This window comes from Tupaia chinensis, unplaced genomic scaffold, assembly GCF_000334495.1.
Source record: "Tupaia chinensis unplaced genomic scaffold, TupChi_1.0 Scaffold000365_1, whole genome shotgun sequence".
In the NCBI taxonomy this organism is placed as follows: Eukaryota; Metazoa; Chordata; class Mammalia; order Scandentia; family Tupaiidae; genus Tupaia; species Tupaia belangeri.
This window is the reverse complement of record NW_006159862.1, coordinates 1-22,504: the sequence shown is the minus strand read 5'-3', so window position 1 is coordinate 22,504 and position 22,504 is coordinate 1. Positions and strand designations below refer to the sequence as shown.

The 22,504-nt window shown below is 42.9% G+C and overlaps 2 pseudogenes; one reads left to right on the top strand and one right to left on the bottom strand.

The window, feature by feature from the left end:
* Positions 1-3,650: 3,650 nt before the first annotated feature.
* On the top strand, positions 3,651-5,279 carry LOC102495728 (STE20/SPS1-related proline-alanine-rich protein kinase pseudogene; annotated as a pseudogene).
* Positions 5,280-11,029: 5,750 nt separating this feature from the next.
* On the bottom strand, positions 11,030-16,264 carry LOC102495310 (high mobility group protein B1 pseudogene; annotated as a pseudogene).
* Positions 16,265-22,504: the final 6,240 nt, after the last annotated feature.

The window sequence follows — 22,504 nt, the reverse complement described above, 5'->3', positions numbered from 1 at the left end:
TTGAATTAAGGGTTTAATAACATTGGAGCATGAGGACAACCATTTTGAATATGACTCTGCTGCCATTTCCCTTTTCCTGTAACCTGACGCATGTATGTGTCCTAAAAATTCCTCACTGAATGCTTATCACCAGTAGATAAACACTGTCATCCATCCCTGTCCTGCTTACTAAACATCACCAGCAGATGCAGCCAATTATAACTGTCCAGCCAATTAGAACTGTTCTTCCTGATAACTTACTTTTTTGGCTCTTGTTAACTGCTTTCGCATAACTCAAGGCCTGTACTTCCTTAGATGTGTAGGTTTTTTTCATAATTCAAGTTCTGTACTTTCTTAGCTGTGTAGTTTTTATTCCTTTGTAGTTTTTGCCTTTATAAACCTTCCTCCCTGCTGCTTTGGGCTGCAAGATTTTGGAGTGACATGAGTCCTCTTGCTGGCTTAATTAAACAAGGCTCCTTTAATTTGACTAAAACTGGATGTCCTATTATTTTCTCACAAATTTGAATATAACAACACTATGTCAATATGTTTATAATGAATAGCATAAGAAAGAACATTGATGACTTACTGTATCTAACCAGTAAACTTACTTTATTTATTAAAAAATTTGCCAGAGGGCACGTATGCACACCAGAGAGAGACAAGGAGAGAGAGAGAGAAAGCACTCCACAACAGGGTACTATCCTTTTTCCTTCATATCTCTATGGAGCATGCACACACATGTGCTTAGTATATATACATATACATATTTTTAAAAATTATTTTACTTAACTTTTATTTATTTATTCATTTTAAAATTTATCAGAGAGCAGATCAAGAGCTAGATAGAGAGATGGAAAGTGAAAAAGCAAGCCACCAGGTCTGGGACTGGAACCACAGTGAGCTGTGTGGGAGTCTGGTATCCTTAACCACCACACCACCTGCCGGCCCCTGTGCTGAATATATTTTTTAAGCCAGGAAGACCACAATTAAAACCTCAGACAGTCATGTGGGATCTGGCTTTTAATTCACAGCAGTTAACCACTGCATTACAGCAATGGCCCCATCTGTTTTCTTTTTAGTTTCTTATAGTTATTTTTTCCAGTTAGGAGCAACAGAGAGAAAGAGAGAAAGGGAGAGACAGGCACCCACAACAGGATCTTCATACCATGATTCTCCCTAAGCATTATCCAGCCCAGAACACAGGATCAACCCAATCTGGGATTGCATCACAGTATAGCATGGATCACAGGTACATGTACCCACCCTGCACAGGGAGACTCAGGACAGAATACCAGTAATTTCCCATGTGCCCTCAGCATCTCAGAGCACAGCTATAATGCTGTACCAATAGGGCTGACCTAGACATATGAGGTTAAATTGAACCTTGGTCCAAAATATGAAGACTTTGTATTGTATTTTAGTACATGTATTGGCATCTATCAGACATGACTGTAATTGGTCGTGGATAAAATTTCAGCTTATTGCAAAATAATAGTGTTTTTATGCCATAGGTGATTACATCACAAAAATTAAAATTAAAATACAAACAAAACGATATAATTGAAAGTCAAAGGAGTTTAACCAAAGTGTAGTGAGTGCCATGAATGATAAAAATAGTCAAGGGCACAGAATCAACCCAAATGTCCAAGAGCAAATGAATGGATTGAAAAAGTTTAGCACCATGCTAATACTACTCAGCCATAAAAATCAATGAGACCCTGGTATTTGATAGAAAGTGGATGAATATGAAAGATTTAAAGCTAAGTGAAGCAAACCAGATCGTGAAACAGCCATTGTATGTCCTCAATATATACCACATGTTTGCACTCTGTAGCAGAAACTGAAAGAGTGGAAGGCATAAAAGCATGGAAAGCAACTGTGTATACCATAGACAGTATGAGAAGAAGCGAGGAAATGGTTGTTATTGTTGGGGGTGGTGGATCAAGGAGGAAAAATATTCGATCGACAAAAACATACAAAATTTGTCTGCTGATGGGACCAGCAGTTAGCATAATGTCTATGTCGCTGGACTCCCATGTAGTCGGCCGCGGTTCAAGTCCCGGACCCAGTGGCTTAAACTCACGCTGGGTGCGTGTGCATGCGTGCCCAAGATCCTGAGAGGAGAATGGAGGAGAAGGGATTGCGGCGTGGCCATCCCCCCTGAGGCGTGATTTCTCGCTTTCTGTCTCTCTCTGTCTTTCTGGCAAGCACATGTGCCTTATAGCAAAAATCTTTCAAACAACAACAAAAAAGAAAATTTACCTGTTGGTGACAATATGTATGGTATTTCTTTGGCTGGACTAACATACAGATTATTCATTTTGGGAAAATTAATTTTCAGTGTTGTAAAGATATACAGTGGTTGAATGTAAAAAATAAGAAAAAAGAAGTATCCAAGGGCATGGAATAGGCTATTGGTATTATGAAGAAATATATAATTTTAGAAACACATATTTGAAAATGAAAGACTTAAGGGTCAGCAGGTGACATGATGTTAAGGTGCTGGACCCTCCCACATGGCCGACCTTGGTTTGAGTCTCAGACCTGGTGGCTTGCTTTTCTCTTTCCTTCTCTCTGTGTGTCTTTCTCTGATCAAATAAAAATGATTGAATGAATAAATAAAATTGAATAAATAATTCTTTAAAAGAAAGTGAAAGGACTTGAAAATGAAGGAAGTAACTTATGAACTCGATTGTCCTCTACCTCCCAATCTACATTTGAGTCACTGAACCTCAGAATCTCAGAATGTGACTGTGTAGGGATACAGGACCTTTAATGAAAGGATTAAGTCAGATTGAAGAACCTACTCCATTCTGACTGGTCTTTTGAGAAGAGGAAGAGAAAACAAGGACATGTGCTCACAGAGGAAAGGCCAGCGAGGACACAAGGAGCTGTTCATCTGCAGGCAGCCACAGGGGTCTCTCAGGAGAAGCATTCCTGGGAACACTTAGACATTGGTGCTTATAGACTCTAGATCTGTGAGAAATTCAATTTCTGTTGCTTAAATAATTTAATGTCTATTATTACGGCTGGAGGCCTCAGCAAAATAATACACCAAATGTTTGACCTCTAAATAAAGAAGAAAAACAAAAACAAAATAAGGAGTAAACTAGTTTAATCTTGCAAATTAAGATATTAATAAATGTCTACAAGATTTTTATAAATAAAAAAACATTTTATTTGAGATAAATATATTAAATAAAATTTTTGACAGTCCAATAAAGGCAGTAAAAAGAAACACGAGGGGCCAGCAGGTGGCACTGTGGTTAAGGCGCCAGACTTCCACAAGGTGCGTTGTGGTTCAGGACCTGGCGGCGGGAAAATCCATTGCGGGAAAGGCCACCAGTCGGGGGAGCGCACACAAAGTAGCCTTGCTTCCTTTTGGTGGAACCTTCCCCAGCCGGAGACAATGGGAGGGAGAGGCGGTTCCCCGCGTGGAAGGGGAGAACAGCGGGCTAGAGGCCCCAGCGCAGCAGCCACTACCCGCTTCGTCTCTCCGCCCACCTCGGTCTCCCTTTTTCCGGTGACTTGCTCGCGAGGGGGGAGGGCGGCTGCCGGCGGGCAGGGTGTAAGCCCGCCAGGAGGTGTGGGCGGGGAGGCAGGGGAAGTTTCAAGCGGAAGGTCGTCTACCCGGCGGCGGAGCGTCCTCCCACTCCTCCTGCAGCAGCATGGCAGGACCTAGCGGCTCTACTGTGCACGTCCAGATTCCCCAGCAGGCGGCCCTGGTGGAAGCGACAGCGGCGTCTTCGGCCCTGGCGGCCACCACAGCAGCACCAGCCCCAGAGGCACCCCAGGTCCCGCCCCAGCCCCTGCTCTGCCCTAGGCTCTGGCGGCCTGCCTGCAGGGACGCTTATGAGCTGCAGGAGGTTTCTGGAGTTGGAGCTACTGCTGTGGTTCAGGCTTCCTAGGCAAACCTAGGCAAGAACGTGTAGCAATAAAGTGGATCAACCTGGAAAAATGCCAGACCAGTATGGATGAACTATTAAAAGAAATTCAAGCCATGAGTCTTTGCAGCCATCCCAACGTAGTGACCTGTTATACCTCTTTTGTGGTAAAAGATGAACTCTGCTGGTCGTGAAATTAAGTGGAGGTTCAATGTTGGGTATCCTAAAATACATTGTCAATGGAGGAGAATATAAGAATGGAGTTCTGAAAGAGGCAATAATAGCAACCATTTTTGAAGAACTTTTGGATGGTTTAGACTGCCTACACAGAATTGGTCAGAACCAAAGGGATTTGAAAGCTGATAGTATTCTTCTGGGTGAGGATGGTTCTGTACAAGTAGCAGATTTTGGAGTAAGTGCATTCTTAGCAGAAGGGGCAATGTTACCCTGGATAAAGTAAGTAAAGTATTGGTTGACACCCTTGTTGGATAGCCCCTGAAGTCATGGAACAGGTGAGAGGTTGACTTCAGGGCTGACATGTGGAGTTTTGAAATAACTGACACTGAATTGAAAACAGGAGCAGCACCTTATCACAGATATTCTTATATGAAAGTATTCATGTTGACTTTGCAAAATGACCTGTCCACTTTAGAAACAGAAGATAAAGAAATGATGAAAAAATATGAGTCCTTTAAAAATTTTTACTGTCTACAGAAAGATCCTTCCAAAAGACCCACAGATTCTTCCAGAAAGCCAAGAACAGAGAGTACCTGATTGAGAAGCTGCTTACCAGAACACTAGACATGGCCCAAAGAGCCATAAAAGTAGGAAGAGTTCCTGGTTCAAGCTGTCACTCATAGAACCAAAGATGGTGACTGAGAGTGGAGTGATGATGAGATGGATGACAAGGGTGAAGAAGGAAAAGCATTTTCTCAAGAAAAGTCACAATGTGTAAAAGAAGAAAACCAGAGATCGCAGTGAATGCCAGCAATATCCCCGAGCAAATACAGTTCTCCTCAGTGCATGACTCTCAGGGACAACATAATGCTAGTGAAGACTGCAGAAAATCTTCTTGCACTGTGAACCTTGTTTTAAGATTAAGAAACTCCAGAAAGGAACTTATGATACTTGGTTTGAGTTTGCTCCAGTAAGAGATAAGGCAATGGTATATCTCAGGAACTCTTCTCTGCTGGCTTGGTTGATGGTCATGATGTAGTTACAGTGGCTGCTAATTTACAGAAGGTTGTAGATGATCCAGTTTCAAAAACATTGATATTTAAGTTGGCTTCTGACTGTAATGGGTCAGAGATTCCTGACAAAGTGAAGCTGATCAGGTTTGCTCAGTTGAGTGTCAGCAGATGTATGTCCCTTGATGTCACCCTGATCTGTCATGCCCTCCCCCCACTTCCCTAAACCTTCCCTCTCCCTGCCCACTTCCTCCTGCCTTCCACTTCCAGTTCCCAGCAAAATCAGAAGATTGTGAAGAGGTCAGCTTTGATGAAATGGGATAACATTTTTCTCAAATGTACAATGCAGGGGCCGGCAGGTGGCATGGTGGCTAAGGACGCTGGACTCTCACATGGCCCACTGCAGTTCAAGTCCCAGACATGGTGGCTTGCTTTTCACTTTCCCTCTCTTTCTGTGTCTCTTTCTCTCTCACTCTGTTCCTCTCTGGTCAAATTAAAATAAATAGACAAATTAAATAAAGTTAAATAAAATAAATCTTTAAAATAACCCCTCCAGATTATGCTTTATTCTTTAGGAATCCGCAATACCAGAACAATCAAATGTTGCAGCTGCATGACTGTTGCTAACTTTTCCAAAACTATTTAATATTCTTAGCAGTCTATTTAAATACATATTCAGTGAAAAGATCTGAAATACCCTCAGGTGGACCTATTTATTGGCAAGAAAATGAATTTTCTATCCAAAGCCTATTTCTTCTTTCATTGTTGTTACTTCTGTTATAATATTTTAATTGTACATCTGACAATACTCCCTCTTTTTTTGTTGGATTTAGAAATTAATTTACTTATAAGGTTAAGATTTATTAGCTGAACTTTAATTCTAGTTTTAAAACTTACTGTGAATTTTATTTTTCATATATTTATGCATTACACACCTTAGCTATAAGAAAAAAGTTTTTGATTTTATGCTTCTTGCAATTAGTTTTTTGTTATTTAAAAAGTTCAGGTCTATATTTGAGTATTCATAACTTATTTTTGAAATTACTGAATTAGGAACTTAGATGCTTACTTTTTTCGTTTGTTTGCCTAAAAAACAATACACAATCTGATTGTCTCATGTGAAAGGGAGGTGCCATGTGAATGTTAAGAATGTGCCTGAGGCTGCTTACACTGGAATAGTCTCAGATCTAAAATTTTCTCAATGGAAGGGGACATGTGTAAATGATATATAAAATGTTACCATTGTTAGATTCTGTTAGATTGCAATCTATATACTCCTCTCTGATTTGGCTCTCTTTAAGTGATAGGATTTGTGAGTCTACAGGTGATAAACTTGAAAATACCAGAATCTGAGTTTCTACTTGAAATCATGAAGAATACCCATATGGAGTGAAAATAATAGAAAGGGGTTTGTGCACTTACTTAAAGATAAAACATTGTAAAGTTTCAAGAATAAATACTTTCAACCCAAGTAGCCTTCTGCTTGACTACATATGAAGGATCTGGTAAATCTTAGGATTTTTCATAATTGAAGTCTAAACTTTCAGGGAGGTAGGCTCCTGGGATGGTACCATTGCTCTTTCCTAGTTAGCCCTAGATACGGCAGCTCTTTAATGTACTTTAAAAATCAAATATATATTACTTAGAAAAAAAAGTTATTCATAATTGCCTTGCCATAATTGTTAAGGTGTCCTGGAGATATTTGCATACAATTTAATGTAATTTCCTTCCATTCTATTGTTAACACAACTATTATGACCCCAAAGATGACCCCAATGGTAAAAGGAAAATTAAAAAGTTTATTGCACAATGAAAAAAAAAAAAAAGAAAAGAAAATCACACTGGGAGAGTCTGTGTGTGCATGTTTGTGTGCCCCAAATCCCAGGAGAAGAATGGAAGAAAAGGGATTATGACATAGTCAAGCCCTCAGGGGAGCGGGGGGATGATTTCTCATTTTTTTCTCTCACTGTGTCTTCTCTGTCTCTCTCTGGTGAGTGCATATACCCTATGGCAAATGAAAAAGGATGGTACCAGCAGTTAGTGTAATGGCTATGTCACTGGACTCCCATGTAGTCGACTGCAATTTGAGTCCCGGACCCAGTGACTTAAAACACACCGGGCGTGTGTGTGTGCATGCCCAAGATCCTGAGAGGAAAAAGGAGGAGAAGGGATTGCAGTGTGGCTATCCCCCCTCGGGGGTGATTTCTCACTTTCTGTCTCTCTGTCTCTCTCTGTCTTTCTGGCAAGCACACACGCCCTATAGCAAAAACCTCTCCAAAAATAAATAAATAAATAAATAAATAAATAAATAAATAAAATAAAGGAAACATGAAAAAATAACACTGCTGTTATTGTTTGGATTGTGGTTTGTCAACTCATGGTTTTCTAATATAAACTGATTTTAGTAGGCAGCAATTGAATGTCCCCTGGAAATTTATGTGTTGGCCCTTATCGTATTAGTTATATCATGAAGATATCAAATTAAAACTTAATTTATATAAATACCTATATATACAAATTTTTTTACTGAAGAAATCTGATGTTCTACATCAAGAAAACAGAAAATAAACAAATTAGTCTTAAGTGGGCAGAAGGAAGTAATTAACAATTAGAACAGAGCAGAAATAATGAAATACAGACTAGAACTATAGTAGAACTCACCAACAAAACTATGATCTGGGGCTTTCATGTTCAGTTATAAAATACAAATTAATTATCTAGGTTGATCATTTTTTTAAGAGATTTTTATTATAGAACGTGTGTACTCACCAGAGAGAAAGAGAGAAAGTGAGAACTCACTCCCTAGGGGAGATGGCCACACCACAATCCCTTCTCCTCCATTCTTTTCTGGGGTTTTAGGTATGCACTCACATGCACCCAGCATGAGTTTCAAGCCTCCAGGTCCGAGACTCGAACCACTCTCAACCATGTTGAAGTTCAGCGACATAACCATATGCCATCTGCTGGTCCTTAGGTTGATTGTTTTATTTATTTATTTAGAGAAATTTTTGCTTTGAGGTGTATATACTTGCCAGAGACACAAACAGAGAAAGTGAGAAATCACCCCACAGGGGGCTAGCCATATCTTAATCTCTTCTCCTCTATTTTCATCTTGGGATTCTGGGGACACATGCATATGCATAAGTAGCATGAGTGATAAGCCAGTGGGCACGGGACTTAAATTGCATTCAGCCATGTGAGAGTCCAGTGCTTTAACCACTATGCCACCTGCTTGCACGAAGGTTGATCCTTTTAATAAACCAATTAAGAAAGCTGGGCCGTAGCACGCTGATAAATTGCAGTGCTCTGTGAGGCTGATCAATGGGAGGTTTCAAGTTCGTATCCTAGGACATCCCTGAATATGCCAGCACTTGTGTGCCCACAATCTGGGGCTAGATAATCTATCTTCTGGAGGTGAACTGCAGCATCAGTACCCTGTTGAGAATAACTGTCTCAGAATGGATGGATAAATAAATAGAATTTAAAAAAATTATGGAATAAAACACACTCTTATCATCTGCATGAAATTCCACATTATTTTTTCACTGGTATCAACTTCTGACTTCTCCCTTCCATTCCAAATTATTAATAACTTGAATCCAGTTGTAGCGTTCAACCTTGTAAAACAGGAGAGTTAGGGACACAGAACCCCATGAACATTTGAAAATTCACATATAACATTTGGCTTCCCTAAAACTTATTTAAGTTTTAACTGACTACCTCCTGTTGACTGAAGGCCTTACTGATAACCAGAACAGGTGACTGATGTGTGTTTGTACGTCACAGGTGCTATATACTGTATGCTTACTGTAAAGTAAGTCCCAGCTGCAGGTCACAGTACACTACTATCCACCTAGTCAACATTTCAGAATGTAATTTCTCTACCTTTTTAGAAGAAATTCCAGCATCAATAGTGGCACTTTCTATGGGTCCCATAGTGTTGTGCAAGGTTGACATTATTGCACTAAACATGATGAAAAATATAAGAAAACTGGAGAGAACATGTTTTAGTGTACTACCCACTTTACCGGAAAAATGAACTGCTTACATGAAGCTAATCAGCCTCATGAGGTTTTTGAAGTAGACGCTCATGACCCTCAAGCTCACCACAGTGACAACAGGAGGTGGCTATAAAATTAGCGCAATAGTGCAGTGTGTTGTACAGTTATTTTTCCACAGTTACAATTTAATACTGCAATTTTATGTTTGTTCCCATTTCTCTAGTCTGTGAATGGTACTGTGGAAGACCACATAGTAGATCCTGCACATGAGCAACTGTTCATCCATTTTGTTCCCTTACCCTTACATGGCTGTCTGCTTCTGTAAATCTGCTTGCTCTTCCTATGAAAAATAGCTTGTGCTAGCCATACGTAAAATCGCATCCAGGGTGACACCTTGTACCTGTTACTGTCTTTGCTAACTAGCCCGAAACCCTTTTGTTTACCTGTTCCTTAGCAATGTAACTATCAATCACCAGACCCCTGCCTGGAGCCATGGAGACCATTAAATAAAGGTCTGGAGAGTGCCCTCAGAAGTATTTAACCTGCTTGATTCAGTTTCTGTAACTGCTTGCCTGGAAACCCCCTGGTAACTGACCCCCTATAGAAAGACTGCTCAAATTTAGGTAGGGGCTACAGTTCTGACTCTTGGCCCAAGCCTCAAGCTATAGTGGCTGGCCAGCTAATAAAGACTCCCCCCTCCCCCTTTTTTTTTTTGAGAGGTTTTTGCTACTGGGTGTGGCGGGCACTGCATACGGAAGCCATTTTGAGCTATCCACCATCTTGGAAACCATTAGGCTTCACTTCCTCACTGAGCAAACCAGTTCTCAGAAATCATGTGACCAACCATTCTCCCCGGAAGTGGTTGGGTTTCTAGGCAACGGGAGAGATCCACCCACATCAATGATTGGTTCATGCTGTACTATCTCATTTGCATTTTGGGCAACAAATTGGTGCCCACCAGCTGTATATAACTCTCCATTTCTCCTCAATAAACGGAAGAAGAAGAAGGACCTGTTCGACTGTCCCGCGGGTTGGGACAATAGGGCACGTGTGCTAGCCAGACAGATAGAGAGACAGAGTGATAGAAAGCGAGAAATCACCCCCTGGGCGGATGGCCGTGCCGCAATCCCTTTTCCTCCATTCTCCTCTCGGGATCTTGGGCATGCATGCACACGTGCCCAGCATGAGTTTTAAGCCACTGGGTCCAGGACACGAACTGCAGTCGACTACATGAGAGTCCAGCGACATAGCCATTACACTAACTGCTAGTCCCTAGACTCCCCTTAACCTTAATTTGACTTTGGTGGTCATTCCTTCGGTGCCACTCTACAGCAGTACCATATATGGTAGTAAGTGGAATAATGGACTAATATCTACAAATAGTTTATGCATTCATTTCTTAACTTTCTCTTCATTTGTGCGATATAGTCAGACTATCATGTTTGTGAGATTTTTCAAATTGTTGCAAATCTTCAAAAATGTTTCAAGTATAATTACTGAATAAAATCAGCATATAAGTGGACCCTTGTACTTCAAACCTGTGTTGTAAAACGGTCAGCTATATTCTGATATTTTTGTTTATCTTAAAATGCATATAATAGCTGTAATAACAAGTTTCCCTTGTCAATCTTATTTTCTAGGATTTTTCACACATAATAAAGTACATGTGTGTTGCTTCCTTAATGTCGTGCAGACCTGAGAGTGTGTACATAAGTGGCCCCTAAACAATCCCTGCTGACCTGACTCATTGACACCGTGGGGACTCCCCCCTTTCCAATCCATGTCTCAGGGTAAAGTTCTTCCCAGGATGATCCCCAAATGAAGCTACTTCACATGTTCCATGTCACTGATAGAGGGTGAGCTGGAACCTGCCTAGAGATGGGAGGAGCTTTGCAAAGGTAAAGAGTGAGTGTGAGCAAAGGTCTGAGGCCAGATAGTTGTATGTTAGGGTTTGGCACATCCTAAAAACAGCATTTTAGGAAGAAGAGCACAGAGGAATCCACAGAGAATATGACATTTTCCTAAGAGCCACTCCTGACTGCTGCTCATCTTGCTCCTCTTCTGAGCATTTTTTATGAGCAAGATTGGTCTTGAGAGTTCACTGCTGAGTTCTGAGAATGTGCCTTTTAGGACTTCAAATCAACAACCCACATCCTGTGCCCAAATCAACCCCCCCCCCACAAGGAATTAACCATGTGGATAAGACTCATCTGTTGTCCTCTGAAATATCAAGACTCAGCAATTTATTTACTTATTTGTTTTCCTGAATAATGTCCTATCCTAATGAAATCACAGGATAAGTTATAGCAGGGATGAATCAGCTGGACAGGCCTTCCCTTGAATTCACAGACCCCACATCTGCTGAGCACAGGATCACCAGGTGAAGATGGGCAGAGACTTTTGTTACTCCTAATTCTGAACTTTCCAGTCCCTGTCCATTCCTGTATCCTTAACCTCCAAGCAGCATTCTTTTTATTTGCCACCCTTTCTTCATAGAACCCACTGCCCTGTTCTAGTTGAGGAGATAACATTGCTTTCTGTTTGCTTTCAAAAGACTTGAGCTTCTCTACCCAGCTGTCTTGGGAGTCTGTGCCTACTCATTGGGGCAGGAAAGGAGGACAGCAGGTTAGGCCCATGGAGAGTAATTATCACTGTCCTCACAGGAATGAACTGGCTTTGATGGGAGAGTGGCAGGAGCTGCCTTTCTCAACCCTGGGCCTAAGATTCCAGACCAGAGTTTGTACTCATTGGCAGGAGCAAGGCTCTCCTCGATTTAATCACAATGTGCTCAAGTTTTTAATTCTTCTAGAACATCATAATAGCTAATGAAAACCATGAATATAAGAAGATCTAATTATTGGCATTGGAAAACAAAAAAGGTCACTTTGGATGTAGCTTTGAGCAATTCATGCTCTGTGAGTGCATGGGCACTGTTGGAAAAATATCCATCCATAATCCAGCCATCCTTAGACATTTATAGAAAAAGGACAAAGGAAATCTAAGATTAGTTGGAAACTGGGGCCAGCAAGTGTTGAAGTGACTAAGGCACTAGACTCCCACATGGCCAACCATGGAGAGTCCCTGCACATTGAAACTCACACCAGGAGTTTTGTGTATATCTGCCCAAGATTCCAAGAGGAGAATGGAGAAGGGACTGTGCCATAACCATCCCACATACAGGCTAATTTCTAGCTTTCTGTCTCTCTGTCTCTCTCTGCCTCTCTGGCAAGTGCATGTGCCCTATAGCAAAAATCTCTCTCAAAAAAAAAATTAGTTGGAAACTTTAGTTCATAGCCCAGTAGGTGAAAAGATCACAGAGCAGAATAAAGGAAACTGTTGAAGAGTAGACTGAATGGTTAACTTGGGTTATGCAGCTGCTATAGAAAATAATCAATATGCCGCCACCAGCAAGTGGCATGGTAGTGAAGGCGCTGGATTCCCACATGGTTGACTATGGTTTGAATCCTGGACCCCATGCTTGAAATTTATGCCAGGCATGTGTGTGTGTCCAAAATCCTGAGAGGACAATGGAAAAAAAGGGATTGTGGTGTGGCCATCCTCTGAGGGGATGGTTTCTAACTTTCTCTGCCTCTCTGGCAAGCACATGCACCCTATGGCAAAAATCTCTCCTAAATAAATAAACAAACAAATAAATAAAATGCTTCTCAAGTGCACCCTATAATAATGTAAAATTGTATACTAAAGAACAAATTATATTTTTGCTAAATACAGAGAGCAATGGTGAAATTGAAGACAGTGTAGGAGGAGGGTGGGAAATGGGGGAAAGTAAAGGGAAGGAATCAAGGGGAAGAAGAAAGAAATAAAGAGGAACCCAAAATAGAAAGAAAATTGTTGGTTATGTGTATGGTAATAACTTTGACTGAACCAATATACAGTGCACCCTTAATGGGAAAATTTATTTGATATGTTGTAATGATACACAGTGATTCAGTGTAAAATAATAATACGAAAAAAGATCTGAAAACTATTAGTGCCTTATAATCTAAATCTGACACAAAATATTGGAAATTAAAACACACACACACACACACACACACACATATTTGGGATTTCTATTTTACTCCCCAGTATGTTGATAAAGACTCTCTTCCCCTACACCTCACCCCGGCCTCTTCTCTCTGTCTTTTTGCTAATTCTCTCTCTCTCAAAATTTTGCTAGAGAGCTCATGCCCTAGCTGGAGAGATAGGGAAAGGGACAAAGTACCACCTACAGGGTTGGTCATGAACAGTACTTCACTTCTTTTAGGATTTTGGGGTATGCTTACCCAGGAAAGCTTTTCAAGCTGCCAGGTCGGGGACTCAAATCCTGTAGTCAGCCAAGTGGGATCCAGCCACCCTAACAACCAGGATGCTGGCTGGCCCCGGCTCACTCTCTTTTTCTCTATTCCCTTCTGTACTGCTACTTCTTACCCCAGTCACTCACTGTTGTGTCTTCCCAAGCCCCCAGGACTCATCACAATCTAGTGCAATGTCACCATCTCCATCTGTCCCTCAGGCTCCTTTCCTCACTCAGATTCTCTCAGGCTCTCTCTATTATCCGTATCCCCCCTCACACCACATCCACATTCATAGGAACAGGGAGAACTCGCCTCTCCCAGGATGAACTCACTTGCCTGGGGACATCAGCGATGGGAAAACAGGTGCCAGACTCAGCCTGTGGGATGGGACCTGGGACAGTAGGACATGGGGTGTCCCCAGCTAGTGGCTATTGAGTCCCCAGCCCAGGGTCAGTGTTCTCCCTGAATCAGTAACTATGAGGGACCGACCTGAGGAGGCAGTGGGCCCAGGAGGACCCATGACAGGGGGCTCAGGGAGGACTGGGGTCTGCAGAACCTGGGCAAGGAGAAGGGGTGGTGTCCAGGTGTGTCCTTCAAGGGGAGAGCCCGTCCCTGAGTGGCGACCTGACAGGATCCGGTTGTAGAGGGCGTCAGTTGAGACTGAAGTAGAAAGGGGGGAAGAAGAACTTTAATGAGAGATAGACCCACATCTGGGAACCAACTCATAGCGTCTCCCAGTCACCAAGCTCAGGTTGTTGGAATGCAGGTGTGGATAGTGACTTCCACAGTGACCCCAGACCCGAGGTCTGGAGGACGATGGGGACACTGATCTGAGTGGAAACTGCAAGTGCTGAAGCTCGCTTCCTCACCAAAACTGGACTCCTAGTCAGTCAGAACTGACACTTGAGTGTGGGCGGGGTGCCTGGAGGGCAGGACAGATTGTGGACTGGGTCCTGAGCCTTCACCCTGCCCCTAGGTGTTTCCCTCTATGTCACTAATCTGCCCAGCAGAACCTGAGTCTGGATGTTTCATTCCCCTCTGCCCCTCCCAGAACCTGGCTTCACCCCAGGGCCTGTCTCCCCACAGTACCTCTTCACTGGAGGTCAGCTCAATCCCTACAGGGACCTGGGGGGGTCTCCTATCAGAGCCCTGACTCACTCTAGGTCTGGTATCTTCAGCAGCAACTGGGTATTTTTGACAAATTTTGTCTCTGTGCAGACTCTACAGCCTCAGTCAAATACAACTAAACTGTGACAAGCAGTGTCACCACAAGTGACCGAGAATACACTAGCCCATCTGCCAGCTCTGACCTGTAACCTCAACAGTACAGACCTCACCTGGCCACTCTCTAGGCCTGTCTGGTGTCCCATCATCCACCGTCCAGCCATGTTCCAAGCCAGTCCCTCAGAGTGGTCTTCAGGAGGTTGGACAATGGATGGTAAAGCTCCAGGTTAATGACCTCTCCCTCATCCTTTCCTCCTGAAAAGCCAACCCTCCTGCTCAGATCCCACGTATCCTAGAGAAGTTTGAGGGACACTATTCCCGAGTCCCAGTGAGTGTCTTCTATGTGGACCTTCAGGTTTCCTCCTCTTCTGAGGGAGACTGAAAAACCTCATGAAAGGGAAGGCTCTACCTCCAGATCCTGTGACTTGGAGAGACTGTTAGACTGAAGAGAGAAGACAGAGAGCAGTTGTGTCTGGATAACTATAACCTTCCCAAGATGTAGTGCAGGTGCAGATGGTGGAGCCCCAGATACTTCCTATCTGAAGTATTTAAACTTCAATTCCACTTTAAATGGAACTCCCAGACCATAAAACTTTATTTGTAGAAAGTAATGAAGACTGTTTAAAGATCTTTGCTTCTGTAAAGTTGAGAATTTCTGGCAAAACTCAACCACAATGCCTCAAAATATGTACATTAAAAATGTCCTTGACTGGGACCAGCAGTTGGTGTAATGGCTATGTTGCCAGATGCCCATGTAGTCAACTGTGGTTTGAGTCCTAGACCTGGTGGCTTAAACTCATGCCAGGCGCATGTGCGTGCATGCCCAAGATCCTGAGAGGAGAATTGAGGAGGGATTGTAGTGTGGCCATCCCCCATGGGGGGTGATTTCTCACTTCCTGTCTCTCTGTCTCTCTCTGTCTTTCTGGTGAGTGCACATGCCCTATAGCACAAACCTATCCAAAAAAAAAATAAATGCCCCTGACTGAATCTTCTGTATTTTCTTTTATTTTACTTCAATTATTTCTTGTAAGGAGTGAGTTGTTTTATAGGAAGTTAAATGTTCTATAGACAAAGGGAAAAAATACTTCACTAGAACCTACGTATTGATTATCATCATCTGCTTGATCTTCCTTGTCTTCCTCCTTCTCCATTTTCTTTCTCTTTTCATCCTTGACAACTCCATTTTTTGCTTTAAGATTTCCTTTAGCTCGGTATGCAGCAATATCCTTTTCATATTTTCCCTTCAGCTTAGCATCCTTCTTTTCATAAGGCTGTTCACCATCTACAGCAGTGTTATTCCACATACCTACAGTTTCTTTACAACATCACCAATGGTTAGGCCGGAATATTCTCCTTTGATTTTTGTAAATAATCAGAACAGTACAAGGAAAAGGGTGAAGAAAGCCACTTGGATGCATGGGAATCCTTCGTGTTTTCCTCCCCTATAGGAGGGATATGGGTTTTCATTTGTCTGTCATAACAGGCCTTGTCCACCTTGGCATATTGTCACATTTCTCTTCCTCTTTAGGAGACATGGTCTTCCACATCTCTGAGCCCTTCTTAGAAAACTCTGAGAAGTTGACTGGAGCATCTGGGTGCTTTATTGTGTGTACCTCCAAGCAAGTTTGCACAACGAATGCTTATGATGACATTTTGCCTCTCAGCTTCTTAGGATTTCCTGTGCCCATGTTTCCTCCATGAGGCCGAGAGTCACCTAGTGCCTATCTGGCTCTGATTTGCCCCTGTGCTGTCTCTATGGAACTCCATGTACTGCAGTGACTGTGAGAGTGGGAGCCACACACAGCCCTTTTACTCTCATTGCTCTGTGAGTGAATATTCTGCACTTTCAAGTGTAATAGGGATTGCATTCTCAGTTTGGTTCCCAGTGCAATCCCATGAATTGTTTAGAAAGTTCTGATGATCACAGTCAAATGTATTTATGTTGTACATTTAAATATATGTAATTTGACTTGTCCATTATACCTCAATAGAGCTTTAAAATTTTTAAAACCTGGGCCCTACCTCTGAAATGAAATATTTCCACAGCCTTCTGACAAGAAGTATAATTCAAGAATTGCTGGGTATGCTGGGAAGAGCTAACAGTCACATGCATGCTGTGTCTATTCTCCAACTTGGGGAAAAAATCCACTGGAATCAAGAAAGATTTTTATGACACTATGAGTAGAGTACTTCCTAAAGAAAAGCAAATAACTCTTCCTTCCTTCTGTTGGATATGCCAACGGTGAACAGCTCCTGAGATGGGGGTGAGGGTTGAAGAAGACAAGATGACAGGATAGAGACGGGAGGATTGCCAGTCAATAATGGTCAGCCCCGAGTTAAGTTTATTGCTGTTATTTATACAGAAACATTTGGCTTCCTTAACGTGGGACCCAAAAGTCCTTGCTGAGTTTATCAGGTTGTTGCAACAATACTTGGAACATTCCACACATAATTCAGTCACCCAAGGTTATGTCCAGACAATAACCCTGGTCACCATCTGGTGGTCATGTCCTACGCTTTCCTCACATCTCTTTCTTGGCTCCCCACACCTTCTGACATCACTTTATCTGTATTATTATATTGACCTAAGTTCAGATTTGATGATAGACTTTAGACACCCAAGTGACGTCAGTGAGAAATAAGGTATGAGAGTCATTTAGCTAAATATTGCTTCTGGAATGGTAATGTGGGAATGAAACTCTGAGTTCTGGGGCTCACACCTCAGAAGTGACGAATCTGAGTCTTTGGTATGGATCCATGCTTTTTATTTTTTGCAAGGTAATGAGTGAGGCTGATGCTGGTCTTGGGAGCCCCCTTCCAGGAGCACTGAGCTGGGGTAGCAAGTACAGCACACACGAGTCCCTGACATCAATCATATCTCACTCCAACACTTCAGGTTCCTGTGTAGCTAACGAATTAACTCCTAAAAATATCACTTAATTTGCAAATATGTGTTATACTGAAAGAATAAAAGAAGCACCAGCTTGTTGTATTTATTTCTTTTTTCTTTTTGCTCCTCCTTACCCCATTTCCACTTTTCCCTTTCTTGAACAAGATGCGTACTTAATACTAGTTTCCAAGGTGCCAGAGAATTAGCTAACAGTGTTCCAGGTTCCTACCACAGTTCCTTGTCCCGTCCCTGTTCGGGCACCAGGTGTCCCGACCCAGGGGGACAGCCAAACAGGTTTCCTGAGTGAAGGAGTGAGAGCCGGGACAAGCGGCGTAGTGTTATAACACGGAGATGACAGTGTCATCCGTTTATTGTGGGCAGCACAGTACAGCACAGAGACAACGCAGTGTCACAACTCTTAAGGGCCACGTCGTCTACCGTGAGCAGCACAGAGATGACGTGGTGTCATAGCTCTTAAGGGTCGCGTTGTCTACCATGAGCAGAGCAGAGATGACGCGGTGTCACAGCTCTTCAGGGTCGTCCAGAGACAATGTAGTGTTACAGCTCTTCAGGGCCTCCCAGGTCATCTGGAGACGATGCAGTGTCAGCTCTTCAGGATCTTCAGGGTTGTCTGGAGACTGCGCGGTGTTTCAGCTCTTCAGGCTCTTCAGTTGTTGTCTTCCTAGTCGTCGTCGTCGTCTTCCTGGTCGTTGTCTTCCTGGTCGTTGTCGTCTGGCTGCTGTGGGCCAGGCATCGTGGTTATATACACACTGGTGGGTTGTAAACGGTGGGCCGTGATTGGTTGTAAAGACACTATGAGTAGAGTACTTCCTAAAGAAAAGCAAATAACTCTTCCTTCCTTCTGTTGGATATGCCAACGGTGAACAGCTCCTGAGATGGGGGTGAGGGTTGAAGAAGACAAGATGACAGGATAGAGACGGGAGGATTGCCAGTCAATAATGGTCAGCCCCGAGTTAAGTTTATTGCTGTTATTTATACAGAAACATTTGGCTTCCTTAACGTGGGACCCAAAAGTCCTTGCTGAGTTTATCAGGTTGTTGCAACAATACTTGGAACATTCCACACATAATTCAGTCACCCAAGGTTATGTCCAGACAATAACCCTGGTCACCATCTGGTGGTCATGTCCTACGCTTTCCTCACATCTCTTTCTTGGCTCCCCACACCTTCTGACATCACTTTATCTGTATTATTATATTGACCTAAGTTCAGATTTGATGATAGACTTTAGACACCCAAGTGACGTCAGTGAGAAATAAGGTATGAGAGTCATTTAGCTAAATATTGCTTCTGGAATGGTAATGTGGGAATGAAACTCTGAGTTCTGGGGCTCACACCTCAGAAGTGACGAATCTGAGTCTTTGGTATGGATCCATGCTTTTTATTTTTTGCAAGGTAATGAGTGAGGCTGATGCTGGTCTTGGGAGCCCCCTTCCAGGAGCACTGAGCTGGGGTAGCAAGTACAGCACACACGAGTCCCTGACATCAATCATATCTCACTCCAACACTTCAGGTTCCTGTGTAGCTAACGAATTAACTCCTAAAAATATCACTTAATTTGCAAATATGTGTTATACTGAAAGAATAAAAGAAGCACCAGCTTGTTGTATTTATTTCTTTTTTCTTTTTGCTCCTCCTTACCCCATTTCCACTTTTCCCTTTCTTGAACAAGATGCGTACTTAATACTAGTTTCCAAGGTGCCAGAGAATTAGCTAACAGTGTTCCAGGTTCCTACCACAGTTCCTTGTCCCGTCCCTGTTCGGGCACCAGGTGTCCCGACCCAGGGGGACAGCCAAACAGGTTTCCTGAGTGAAGGAGTGAGAGCCGGGACAAGCGGCGTAGTGTTATAACACGGAGATGACAGTGTCATCCGTTTATTGTGGGCAGCACAGTACAGCACAGAGACAACGCAGTGTCACAACTCTTAAGGGCCACGTCGTCTACCGTGAGCAGCACAGAGATGACGTGGTGTCATAGCTCTTAAGGGTCGCGTTGTCTACCATGAGCAGAGCAGAGATGACGCGGTGTCACAGCTCTTCAGGGTCGTCCAGAGACAATGTAGTGTTACAGCTCTTCAGGGCCTCCCAGGTCATCTGGAGACGATGCAGGGTCAGATCTTCAGGATCTTCAGGGGTTGCAGGGTCTTCCAGGTCGTCTGGAGACTGCGCGGTGTTTCAGCTCTTCAGGCTCTTCAGTTGTTGTCTTCCTAGTCGTCGTCGTCGTCTTCCTGGTCGTTGTCTTCCTGGTCGTTGTCGTCTGGCTGCTGTGGGCCAGGCATCGTGGTTATATACACACTGGTGGGTTGTAAACGGTGGGCCGTGATTGGTTGTAAACGGTGGGCCGTGATTGGTTGTAAATGGTGGGCCATGATTGGTTGCTTTTGGACCAATCATAAGGTGCCAGATATGCAAATTTGAGGGATTCTAAGCTCACCGATTTGCTATGTGAAGTGGCCAATCAGAGTGTGGTGTTGAAGGTGAGGTTTTCTGAAGGGGAGCCAATTGTGGCCTTTGTAATTGTTTGCTCTCTGAGCCTAAGATGGCAATAGTAAGAGACTCATGAAAAATGGCCTCAGCAGACTCGCTGGTGCACAGCCTCCCTGGTGCGCAGCCTCCCACAGTTCCTTACACTCAGTAGACCACAAACAAACAGTGTGCATTTAATCAAGAAATGCATATGTTTTCCTAAAACTGCCTTCCTCAGTTACCTCTTCTTTTGTTCTTTCAGTATAAAAAATATCAAAAAATGAAGTAATCTTTTAGGAAGGTAATGGGTTAGTTCACAGAAACCTGCCATGTTGGAGTGAGATATAATGGATAAATGTCAGCTACTGTGTGTGATGTGGTTGCTATTCAAAATCAGTGCTCCTGGAAGGGAGCTCTCAAGAACCAGCATCAGCCAAACGTATCACCTTGCAAAAAATGAAAAGCAAGGGTCTATCCCAAAGATTGAGATTCATCACTTCTGAGATGTGAGGCCCAGAACTCTGAGAGCATAGTTCCCACAGTACAACTCCCAAAGCAATATTGGCTACTTAAATCTCAGGCCTTATTTCCCACTGACAATTCTTGGGTCTCTAAAGTCTATCTTCAAATCTGAACTTAGTCAATATAATGATACAGATAAAGTGATATTGTAAGGATGAAGCACTTATTTCCTCTTCCGCAGGAAGTACTACCCACAGTGTCATAAAAGACTTTCTTGATTCCAGCGCGCTTTCTACCAAGTTGGGGAAAGGACACAGCTTGTGTGTGACTTGTTAGCTCTTCCTGGCATGCCCAGCAATCTTCGAGTTTGACTACTTGTCAGAAGACTGCAAATATTTTGTGACTGAGGTAGAGCCCAGGACTGAAAACTTCTAAAGCCCTATTGAGGTGTAATAGGCAAATAAAATCACCTATATCTAAGTGTAAAGCAAAATAAGTGTGATGGTGATCATCGTAATTTTGTGAACAACTCAGGGGATGGCACACTGAGCCAAACTGAGAATGCGATCCCTGTCACACTTGAACATGCAGACGATTCCCTCACACAGCAGAAAGAGGGCAAAGGTGGTGTCTGGCTCCCACTCTCACTGTCACTGCAGTACACAGTCTTCTAGACAGACAGCGTCAGGGCACAGGAGAGCAGGACAGGCTCTGGGCGACTCTGGGCTTGGCGAAGGAAAGACAACGAAACACGGACAAGCGATATCCTAAGAAAGCCAGAGGAAACAAGTCTCCGTATGCATTCCTTGGGCAAACGTGGTGGGAGGAGCACAAGAGAGAACAGCCAGAAGCTTCCATCAACTTCTCAGAGTTTTCTATGGTGTGCTCAGAGGCGTGGAAGACCCCGTCTGCTAAAGAGAAAGGGAAATGTGAGGCTATGGCAAAGGCAGACAAGGTCCATTTGGAAGGAGAAAGGAAAACCTATATTCCCTCCTAAACGGGTAAGAAAAAAGAAGTTCAGGGACCGCCATTCCTACCCCGCCCCCCCCCACTCCTGCCCACCTCCCGTGCACGACGGAGGCCTTCTTCACCTGAAGACTAAAACTAAAATGAAAAAAATAAAAGGAAAATGCAGAAGGGGGCATCATTACTATACATAGTTTGAGGCAGTGGGGCTGAGATCTGCCTGAAATTTCAGATTTTATAAAGAAAAGACCTTGAGACAGTCCTCATTCCTTTCCATGAAATAAAACTTAGGCATAAAATTAATATACATCTTGTTTGTAAGTTATATAATGTGACTGAATGAAAGAGAGAAAATGAAATGGAAACAATGTAAAAAATAAATAAATAAATAAAATTGCAAAAAAAAGAGAGAGAAAGGAATAAAAAGATTATATCTAAAGAAATAAAACTCACACTGGCTGTGTGTGTGTGTGTGTGTGTGTGTGTGTGTGTGTGTGTGTTTGTGTGTGTGTGTGTGTGTGCCTGAAATCTGAGAGGATAATGGAGGAGAAGGGTTTGTGGGGTGTCCAAACCCTTCAGGGGGGATGATTTCTCAATTTCTGTCTCTTTGTCTCTTTCTGTGTCCCTGCCCTAGAGCAAAAATCTCTAAATAAACAATGTGATTGTCAAAAAAATGAAAATTACCAAAATGAGACTGGTATCGCCTTGAAGGTAAAAGAGAAAGCCACATGTGCATTTGGAAGAATTTTATTTCAATTCAGGCAACTTTGAAAAACACGTATTTACAATGACTTTAGAACATTACGATGATCAGGCCAAGAGAACATTTCCGTCATCGTTTCCACTGAAACCCTTTCACAAAGACCAATTCTCATGTGAGGTCCGGGCGCTGCAAAGAAGATGAAGATTCCATAGGGAGTCCTTCATCAGAGGTTTCAAAAATTCTGTCAAGCGGGCACCAAATACAGACGAACTGCAGAGCTTCGTAAGAGGAGAAGGGTTTGTGGGGTGTCTAAGCCCTTCGGGGGGGAGGATTTCTCAATTTCTGTCTGTCTCTTTCTGTGTCTCTGGCAAGCACACGTGTACTAGAGAAAAAATCTCTAAATAAACAATGTGATTGTCA